Below are 10772 nucleotides of genomic sequence, written 5' to 3'. Positions count from 1 at the left end.
ATTGTAAATGGGATTGTTTTATTGATTTCATTTTAGGATAATTTGTTGTTAATGTATAGAAATGCAAGTAATTTTTGTATATAGATTTTGTATCCTGAAACTTTACTGAATTCATGTATTATTTCCAACAGTTTTTTTTTTTTTTTTGGTCCTTAAGTTTCCTATATGTCATCTGCAAACAGAGATAATTTTACTTCTTACTTCTTGATTGGATGTATTTTATTTCTTTTTCTTGTCTAATTTTCCTGACTAGGGGTTCTAGTCCTATGAAACGTGGAAGTGGGAAGAAGGGTAAACCTTGTGTTATTGCTCATCTTAAAGGAAAAGCTTTCAGTTTTTCACCATTGAGTATGATGTTAGCTGTGGGCTTATCATATATGACCTTACTTATTTTGAGGTATATTCCTTGTATACCTAATTAGTTGAGAGAAACCATCATTCTCAGCAAACTAACACAGGAACAGAAAACCAATCACCACATGTTCTCACTCATAAGTAGGAGTTTAACAATGAGAACACATGGACACAGGGAGGGGAACATCACACATCCGGGCCTCTCAGGGGGTGGAGGACTAAGGGAGGGATAGCGCTGGGAGAAATACCTAATGTAGATGACGGGTTGATGGGTGCAGCAAACCACCATGGCACGTGTATACCTATGTAACAAATCTGCATGCTCTGCACATGTATCCCAGAACTTAAAGTATAATAATAATAAAAAAGCTGTGTTGAATTTTGTCAAACTTTTTGCATCTGTTGAAACAATCATGTGATTTTTATCTTTTATTCTGTTAATATGGTGTATCGCATTTAGTAATTTCCATATATTGAACCAGCTTTTTATCTCAAGAATAAATAATACTTGGTCATGCTGTATGATCCTTTTTAATTTTTTTTTGAGTTCTGGGGTATATGTGCAGGACGTGCTGGTTTGTTATATAGGTAAACATATGCCATGGTGGTTTGCTGCACCTATCAACCCATCACCTAGGTATTAAGCCCAGCATGCATGAGATCTTTTCCCTAATGCTCTCCCCACCCCAAGCCTCCCCTGACAGGCCCCAGTGTGTGTTGTTCCCCTCCCTGTGTCCATGTGTTCTCATTGTTCAAATCCCACTTATAAGTGAGACCATGCAGTGTTTGGTTTTCTGTTTCTGTGTTAGTTTGCTGAGGATAATGGCTTCCAGCATCATCCATGTCCCTGCAAAGGACATGATCTCATTCCTTTTTATGGCTGCATAGTATTCCATCCATGGTGTATATGTACCACATTTTCTTTATCCAGTCTATCACTGATGGGCATTTGGGGTGATTCCATGTCTTTGCTATTGTGAGTAGTGCTGCAATGAACATACATGTGCATATATGTTTATAACAGAATGATTTATATTCCTTTGGGTGTATACCTAGTAATGGGATTGCTGGGTCAAATGGTATTTCTTCCTCTAGATCTTTGAGGATTCATCACACTGTTTCCCACAATGGATGGACCAATTTACATTCCCACCATCAGTGTAAAAGTGTTCCTATTTCTCCATAACCTTGCCAGCACCTGTTGTTTCTTGACTTTTTAATAATCATCATTCTGACTGGTGTGATTTTGATTTGAATTTCATTGTGATTTTGATTTGAATTTCTCTAATGATCAATGATGTTGAGCTTTTTTTCATGTTTGTTGGCAGCCTGTATGTCTTTCTTTGAAAAGTGTCTGTTCATGTACTTTGCCCACTTTTTAATGGGCAAAGATTTTATGATGAAGTCGCCAAAAGCAATTGCAACAAAAGCAAAAATTGACAAATGGGATTTAATTAAACTAAAGAGCTTCTTCTGCATAGCAAAAGAAACTATCATAAGAGTGAACAGACAACCTAAAGAATGGGAGGAAATTTTTGCAATCTATCCATCTGACAAAGGTCTAATATCCAGAATGTACAAGGAACTTAAGCAAATTTGTGTGTGTGTGTGTGTGTGTGTGTATATATATATATATATATTTTTTTTTTTTTTTTGAGATAGATTCTCACTCTGTCACCCAGGCTGGAGTGCAGTGGCGTAATCTCAGCTCACTGCAATCTCCACCTCCAGGGTTCAAGCAAGTCTCCTGTCTCAGCATCCTGAGTAGCTGGGACTACAGTCGCACACCACCGTGCCTGGCTGATTTATATATTTTTAGTAGAGACGGAGTTTCACCATGTTGGTCAGACTGGTCTTGAACTCCTGACCTCAGGTGATCCACCTGCCTTGGCCTCCCACAGTGCTGGGCTTACAGGCCTGAGTCACCGTGCCTGGCCTGTATGATCCTTTTAATGTGCTGTTTAATTCAGGTTCTAGTATTTTGTTGAAGATTTTCACATCTATATTCATCAGGGATCATTTCCTATAATTTTCTTTTCTTGTAGTGTTCTTTTATGGCTTTGGTATCAGGGCACTACTGGCCTTGTAAAAGCAGTTTGGAAGTATTTTTTCTTCTTTTTGGAACAGTCTGAGAAGGGTTAGTGTTAATTCTTTAAATATTTGGTAGAATTCTGGCCTGGCACGGTGGCTCACGCCTGTAATCCCAGCACTTTGGAAGGCCGAGACGGGCAGACCCACGAGGTCAGGAGATCTAGACCATCCTGGCTAACACGGTGAAACCCCATCTCTACTAAAAAAAATACAAAAAATTAGCCAGGCATGGTGGCACATGCCTGTCATCCCAGCTACTTGGGAGGCTGAGGCAGGAGAATCTCTTGATCCTCAGGAGGTGGAGATTGCAGTGAGCCGAGATTGCGCCACTGCACTCAAGCCTGGGTGACAGAGTGACATTCCATCTCAAAAAAGAAAAAAAATGTATATATACACACACACACACATATACACACACACATATATACGTATATATATATGTATATTTGGTAGAATTCATCAGTGAAGCCATCAGGTCCTGGGCTTTGCTGTGTTGGATTGTTTTTGATAACTAATTCAATCCTCTTGTTAATTTTCTGTTCATGTTTTCTATTTCTTTATGATTCAGTTTTAGTACATGTTATGGTTCTAGGAAATTAGTCATTTCTCCTAAGTTCTATTTATTAGTGTATAATTGTTCATAGTAGTCTCTTCTGAGCCTTTGTATTTCTGTGGTACTATTTGTAATGTCTCCTCCTTTATTTTCTCTTTGTTTCTTAGTTATTTCAGTTAATGTTTTGTCAATTTCATTTATCTTTTCAAAAAAAAAAAAAAATCTTTTCAAAAAGATGCAACTCTTAGTTTCACTGGTTTTTAAAATTTTTTCTATTTTCTTCATTTAATTTTGCCCTAATCTTTATTATTTCTAAAGTTAGATTGTTTATGATCATTTTTTCTTTTTAAATGTAAGCATTTATTGCTATTCACTTTTCCCTTAGTACTGCTTTTGCTGCATCAGATCTCATGAGCTTTATTCACTATTATGAGAATAGCAGGGGAAAGACTGGCCCCCATGATTCTGAGGCCTCCCCAGCCACGTGGAACTGTAAGTCCAATTAAACCCCTTTTTCTTCCCAGTCTCAGGTATGTCTTTATCAGCAGCATGAAAACGGACTAATATAATAGGGATGAACTTACTATTGCCATTTTATTATTGTTTTCTATCTTGTAGGTTTTTTGTTCCTTTTGTTTATTCTTCTTGTCGGTTTTTTTAATTGATTTTTTAAAATAGTGATGTCCTTAGATTCTCTTCTCTTTTTTGTGTGTGTGTTTTCAATAGATACTTTTATTTGAGGTTATCATGAGGTTCACATAAAATATCCTCCTGTTATAATGGTTCATTTTATGCTGATTACAACTTAACAGCAATTGCATACAAAACTCTGCACTCTGAATTCTCCCCTCCCCACTTTATGTCATTGATATCACAATTTACATCTTTTGTATTGTGTATCCACTAACTCACTTTTGTATTTATTATTTTTATTTTATTTTAAAAATAGTTAAAATTTTTAGTTATTTTTAAAATAAAATAAAAATAATAAAAAATAAAAATACTTTTATTTTTAACTTTCATACCAAAAGTGATTTAAACCCATCATTACAATATTGCAGTATTCCATATCTTTCTAAATATTCAGGCTTGCCAGTGAGTTTTAGACTTTTATATGCTTTTGTGTTGCTGCTTAGCATCTTTTCATTGCAACTTGAGAAACTCCCTTTAGCATTTCTTAGAAGACAGGTCTAGTGCTTATGGAGTCCCTCAGCTTTTGTTTGTTATCTCTCCTTAAATGTTTTTCCAAATGTTTTATTGCGATAAAATATACATATTATATAACTTACCATCTTAACTATTTTTAAGTGTACAGTGCAGGGGTATTACATGCATTTACAATGTTGTGCCAACCATCACCACCATCTAGCTCCATCATTCTTTTCATCTTGTAAAATGGAAACTTCATACACCGTAAACAGTAAGTCCCCATTCCTTCCTGCTCCTAGCCTCTGGCAACCACCGTAAGACACTAGTTCCTAAGGCAGTGAAATGAAAGACCTGAAATATTAGATGCATGCTCCACTCTTCCTTTCTCCTGAGAGAGAAATCATGGGCCAAGATGATCTCACTTGGTGCCAAGTGTTGCTGGTTTGGGGGAAGGAATGACGTGGGTAAAGTGAAATTGCTCTTTTTTTCTGTTTCAGTGGGACTGTTCTAGTGTTTTGTGCTCATCTGGGGTATTCAACATCTTAACTGGATTCTGGACATCTCTTGGAGGTATTTTGATTAATATATTTTTGTTAAATAGGTGTTTCTGTAAGGAGATGAGGGTTGGGGCTGGGGCTTACTATTCCATCTTGCTCCTCCATGCATCTCCACTCCACTCCTCCATGCATCTTTATCTTTTCAAAGTCTACTAAAATTTAATATTGTATTGCCTCACATAAAGTTTAAGGACCTTGTCAATGTCTAGTTTGGTTTGTCGCTATGCCCTCTTTCATATTATAGTTTTCATGCACATTATGTCTATGTATACTACACACTGCACATTATAATGTTATGATTTTTCCTTTATATTCTCATATGTGTATCAAATAAAGAGCAAAATATTATTTTATGTTTATCCACATATTGCCATTCCTGATGCTATTTCTTCCTTCCTAAAGATCCAGCTTTTCATCTGGTATCACTTTCCGTCAGACTCAACAATTTCCTTTAGTATTTCTTATCGTATGAACATGCTGATAACAAATTGTCCTAATGTTCACTTAAATGAAAATGTCAGTATTTGCCTTTATTAATAAGGGATATTTTTGATAAATGTAAAATTCTGTATTGATAGAGTTTTTTAAAAATTCAGCACTTTTAAAGATGTCTTTTTTCTTTTTTTTTGAGACGGAGTCTCGCTCTGTCGCCCAGGCTGGAGTGCAGTGGTGCAATCTCGGCTCACTGCAAGCTCCGCCTCCCGGGTTCACGCCATTCTCCTGCCTCAGCCTCTCCGAGTAGCTGGGACTACAGGCGCCCGCCACCACACCCGGCTAATTTTTTTTTGTATTTTTAGTAGAGACGGGGTTTCACGCGCCCACATGTCTTTTTTTCTTATGAAAGGTCACAGGTTGGCTGGGCGCGGTGGCTCACGCCTGTAATCCCAGCACTTTGGGAGGCCGAGATGGGCGGATCACGAAGTCAGGAGATGGAGACCATCCTGGCTAACACGGTGAAGCCCCGTCTCTACTAAAAATACAAAAAATTAGCCGGGCGTGGTGGCGGGCGCCTGTAGTCCCAGCTACTGTGGAGGCTGAGGCAGGAGAATGGCGTGAACCTGGGAGGCAGAGATTGCAATGAGCCAAGATGGCGCCACTGCACTCCAGCCTGGGCGACAGAGCGAGCTCTGTCTCAGAAAAAAGAAAGAGAGAAAGAGAGAAAGAAAGGAAAGAAAGAAAGAGAAAAGAAAGAAAATAAAAGAAGAAAAGAAAAAAAAGAAAAGAAAGGTCACAGGTCAGTTTTATTCTGTTCCTCAGTAGGCATTTTTTCTCCCTAATGCTTTCAAGGTTTTCTATTTAAATTTGTTTTTCAGTAGTTTGACTCTGATATGCCTGAGTGTGGTATCCTGCTTGGAATTTATTGAGCTTGTTGAATCTGTAAATGTATGTGTTGTATTATATTTGTTTTTTTTTTCAAACAGCTTTATTGAGTTATAGTTGATATACACAAACCTGCACATATTTAATATATTCAATTTGATGGTTTTTCATTATATTTGCAAATATACAGCCATTCTTTTCAAAATAATTTTTATTTTTATTTTTGTGGGTATATAGTAGGTATATTTATGGGTACATGAGATGTTTTGATACAGGTATGCAATGCATAATAATCATATCATACAAAATGAGGTAGTCATCCCCTCAAGCATTTATTCTTTGTCTCACAAATAATCCGATTATACTATTTTAGTCACTTCTGGATGTATAATTAAATTATTATTGATTATAGCCTCCTGTTGTGCTATTATATACTAGGCCTTATTCATTCATTCTATTTTTTTCTACCCATTAACCATCCCTCCCCACTACCCTTCCCAGCCTCTGGTAATCATCCTTCTACTTTCTATCTCCATGGGTTCAATTGTTTTGATTTTCAGCTCCCACAAATAAGTGAGAATATGCAAAGTTTATCTTCTGTGCCTGGCTTATTTCACTTAACACAGTGACCTCCAGTTTAATCCATGTTTTTGCAAATTACAGGATCTCATTCTTTTTTATGCCAAATAGTATTCCATTGTGTATATGTGCCACGTTTTCTTTATCTATTCATTTGCTGATGAACACTTAGGTACCTTCTAAATCTTTGATACTGTGAATAGTGCTGCAGTACCAGGGAGTGAAGATATCTCTTTGATATACTGTTATCCTTCCTTTTGGGTATAAACCTAGCAGTGAGATTGCTGGATACCATATGAGGTAGCTGTATTTTTAGTTTTTTGAGAAACCTCCAAACTGTTTTCCATAGTGGTTGTACTAATTTACATTCCCACCAACAGTGTACAAAGATTCCCTTTTCTCCACATCCTCGCCTGCATTTGTTATTGCCTATCCTTTAGATATAGGCCATTTTAACTGAGGTGAGATTGTATCTCATTGCAGTTTTGATTTGCATTTCCCTGATGACCAGTGTTGTTCAGCACCTTTTCATATGCCTGTTTGCCATTTGTATGTTTTATTGTGAGAAAAGTCTCTCTAGTTTTTTTTTTTTGCCCATTTTTGAATCAGATTTTTAGACTTTTTTCTATAGAGTTGTTTTAGCTCCTTATATATTCTAGTTACTAAGCCCTTATCAGATGGGTAGTTTACAAATATTTCCTCCCATTCTGGGGGTTGTCCTTTCACATTATTGATTTCTTCCTTTTCTGGGCAAAAGCTTTGTAATTTGATGTGATCCCATTTGTCCGTTTTTGCTTTGATTTCTCCTGTGCTTGTGGAGTCTTTAGGTTTTTCCAAATATAAGATCATATCTTCAAGGAAAGATAATTTGACTTCCTCCTTTCCAGTGTGGATGCCCTTTATATCTTTCTTTTGTCTGATTGCTCTAGCTAAGTCATCCAGTACTATGTTGAGTAACAGTGGTGAATGTGGGCATCCTTGTTGTGTCCCAGATCTTAGAGGAAAGGCTTTCAGTTTTTCCCCATTCAATATCATATTAGCTGTGGGTCTGCTTATACAGTTTTTATTATGTTGAGGTATGTTCCATCTACACCCAATTTTTTAAGATTTTTATCATGAAGGGATGTTGAATTTTATCAAATGTTTTCTCAGCATCTATTGAAATGATCATATGGTTTTTGTTCTTCATTCTGTTGATATGATGTATCCCTTTGATTGATTTGTGTATGTTGAACCATCCTTGCATCCCAGGGATAAATCCCACTTGGTCATGATGAATGATCTTTTTAGTGTATTGTTGAATTTGGTTTGCTAATGTTTTGTTGAGGATTTTTCCATCAATAATTATCAGGGATATTGTCTTGTGGTTAGGCGTTTGTTTCAAATGTTTTTTCTTCCTCTTCTCTTATTGTTTGCCATCTAGGACTCCAATTATGTTTATAACTTTGATATTATCCTATGTATTTCTAACACTCTGCTCATCTTTTTCAATCTTTCTCTCCCTAATCTGTACTTCAGATTAGATAATATCACTAGATTTTTCTTCCAGTGAAACTACTCTTTCTTCTGCCATTTTCAACCTGCTGTTAAACACCCACTCACTGAATTTTACTTCAGATATTCTGACTTCCTATTTGTTCATTTATTACACATGTGTTTTTCTTTATTTCCCTTAGTGTAATTATGATATGTGATTTAAAATTCTTTCTCCTAATTCAAACATCTGGTTTACCTTAGGGCTGGTCTCTATTATTATTTTTTCCTTGGGTATGAGTAATATTTTCCTATATCTTTGCTTTAGTAGTAATTTTTGAGTGTACCCTGAAAATAGTGAATTATATATTGTAGGATACCTTTATTTTTTTCTCTAGAGCATTGATTTTGTTTGTTTTAGTAGACAGTTAATGGGGCTGAAGTGAAACTCCAAACTCTCCCTCATTGGCAGCACTGAAAACTCTGTTTAATTCTTTCAGCTTTATTTAGGCTTTTTGGAATCTGTTCCCACATAAATATTTCATGGTTTCACCAGACAGCTGGGTAATTTATACACAGAATTTGGGGCTTCCTTTCCCTAGTTTTTTAAATTATTGAATTTCTCTCATGGCTTTTCAACTACAGTGGTCATCCGGAATTCTGTCGTCTGGTTCTTTCAGCCACTTGGACTGTGAGCAGTTGTGTGTGGGAGTTGGCTAACACTGGTTTGTGAATGCCTACTGTGCATATCTCTATTCAACTCCATGTTCATGGAATCGTCCATGGTAGAAGTATTTACACCATGGAAATTGGCAAATACTATGAATTTGTTTTTTATTTATTTTCCTCAAGATCCAGTTGTTAAACATTTAACCGTTGCAGCACTGATTCTAGTTTCTCTAGAGTTTATTCAGTGCTTTGGCCTGGGGGCTGCCATCAGGCAAAAATTTCCGGAAAAGGAAAAACTCGCTTAGTATTGTTCCCTCCTTTCAAGTATTAATTCCCTTGCAATTTTTGACTGTTCATGGGTTGCTTTCCCGTGCATTTAAATTGTTTTATTATATATTTGGTCCACTGTTTATCATTGTTATCTGCATCAGGGTTGGTCTGATAGAAGCTTCTTCACCATTGCCAGAAGTTCTCCTAATAAAGGATTCTGGTTTTTTTTGTTTTGTTTTGTTTTTGGTTTGCAGTCAAGTGGGAAAATTATGAAAATGCTGTAAAGTTTTCATACAGGTATAATTGTATGATTCAGAGAAGAGTTTTTTTTGTTCAGAGAGTGTCTTAATCCATCTTATTTGTATTAAAATATCTTTTCTTTAAAATAAATGATGGCACCCAGATGCTTTATTTGTTTGTTTGGTATCTTTATTAGATGAAAAGTTTTCAATTGTAGTAGATTGAATAGTGTCCCCCGAAATTCATGTTCATCTAGAACCTCAGGATATGACCTTATTTCAATGGTATGGTATTTGCAAAAGGAAGTAGTTAAAGATCTTGAGATGAAATCATTCTGGATTTAGGGTGGGCCTTAAATCCAATGACTGGTGCCTTTATAAGAAAAAAGAGGGAGATTTGGGCACACAGAAATCAGAGGAGAAGACCATTTGAAGACCGAGGCAGAGATTCAGTGATAAGCCAAGGAATACTGGAAACCACCAGAAGCTGGAAGAGACAAGAAATCATTCTCTAGAACTTTTGGAGTAGTTTGGCCCTGCCAGCATCTCGATTTTAGACTTCTGGCCTTCAGAACTGTGAGACAATTAATTTCTGTTGTTTTAAGCTACTGAATTTATGGTAATTTGTTATGGCAGCCCTAGAAAACTAATACAGCAACCTTATGCCAGTTCATAATATTTCTTTTTGCCAGTATACTAATCTATTAAATCCAATGGACATTTATGCAAACAAATCTACACATTAAAAATGGGTACCTATGCAGGAAAAAGTATTTATAGCTTTATGCTCACATACACCCTTGCTTTATGTGCAAGTTACATGTTAATTTTGTAGACAAAAATACTGTACCTGCAGTCAGCAATCTGAGTACTGGCCTTGATTCTGCCACTGACTCACTATGACCTTGTGTGAATTATATTTTCTATTTAGTCTAGTTTCTTTTTCTGTACAATGACATGGTTATCTTTATGGGTCCCTTTAGCTCAGTGACTCTAAGCTTACAAGTACCTATCTATCTTCTACTCAATGTATGGACACATGATTTTGAAGATGTATAGGAGTGTAGCACATGTACTACTTCATTTGGCAGGAGTAGAGAGCATTAGAAATTTGGGGAAAAAAACCCAACAGGATGGTAGTTTAAATAGAAATGGCACACTATGGGCAACATTGTAAATGCCTATTATGTCCCAGTCACTGTATGTCTATTGACACTAGTATACTTAAACACACTATATAACTCACTTTCAATTAGATGCCCTCTGAAGTTTTCTAACAGGACTAGAAATCACAATATGAAGAGTTTGACTAAGAAAACTTTTATAGTAATCATTATATGTAAGCAGCTGCTGAATTCTTTGATAGGAACAGCTCTTTACTCACGTGCCTATATTGCTATTATCCCTGAAACACGAAAGATGGAATGTTGAATCAATGTGATTTGGAGTCCCATTTGGGGACTCACCTTTGGAGAACTTTTGAAATTTGGCAGTTGAGTTTTTATTTTCTAAGGGCCA

Source organism: Symphalangus syndactylus, chromosome X (assembly GCF_028878055.3).
Source record: "Symphalangus syndactylus isolate Jambi chromosome X, NHGRI_mSymSyn1-v2.1_pri, whole genome shotgun sequence".
Taxonomy (NCBI): Eukaryota; Metazoa; Chordata; class Mammalia; order Primates; family Hylobatidae; genus Symphalangus; species Symphalangus syndactylus.
The sequence above is the reverse complement of the archived record's forward strand: the minus strand, read 5'-3'. Positions refer to the sequence as shown.